Raw genomic sequence first — 730 nt, forward strand, 5'->3', positions numbered from 1 at the left:
TCTCTTCTTTATGTCATGTTTCAGCTGAGATCCTTATGAGAAAGTATGTTTAGAGATTGGGTAGTATTTTCATCCTAAAAGATGGTATGAATGACGAGATCATGAGCAGTAGTAGGGAAAGAGCCCGAGTTAGATGCAAGTATGCCGAGGTTTAGTGATTTAAGAAAGGGAGATAGTGTTTTGAAGATCTATATTTCTATAATCATGCACCCAATATGTTTTTAATGAAGAGTTTTCCCTTATGGGTAGACTAAAAAGTGATGAGTTGTGAAGATTGCATCATAGAAGGTAGAGTGTGTTTTAGCTAGAAAGGAGTTTGCGATGAAGTGTCATTGTGTAGGTAATGACCAAGTGTATGTGTTGAATAGAAGCATAGAGTATTCATAAAGGGATAGATATAAACTAGGCTTATGATATGTTTGAGAGGGTCATGATGTACAGAAAGTTATATAACTGATTAAGTAATAAGGTATAGTATAGTAGGCGAGCAATCATATTGATATTCGGGTTAGTAATAAGCATTAAGCTTGAATTTGAGATGAGTGTCATGATCCAAAGAATGTAACCATCAGGGTGATGATGTTAGTCTTGAGATTTGATCTTGTTGACATGGCATAGAGTAGGTAAGGAATTGAAATGTTAGCTCCAATGAATATGAGTGGTACATGTGAGAGACCCTAACCTTTATATAAGGGCAGTGAAGTGTGGCTAAGTCACAAGAGTAACAAGA

Source organism: Solanum tuberosum, unplaced genomic scaffold, assembly GCF_000226075.1.
Source record: "Solanum tuberosum cultivar DM 1-3 516 R44 unplaced genomic scaffold, SolTub_3.0 scf00012, whole genome shotgun sequence".
NCBI lineage: Eukaryota > Viridiplantae > Streptophyta > Magnoliopsida > Solanales > Solanaceae > Solanum > Solanum tuberosum.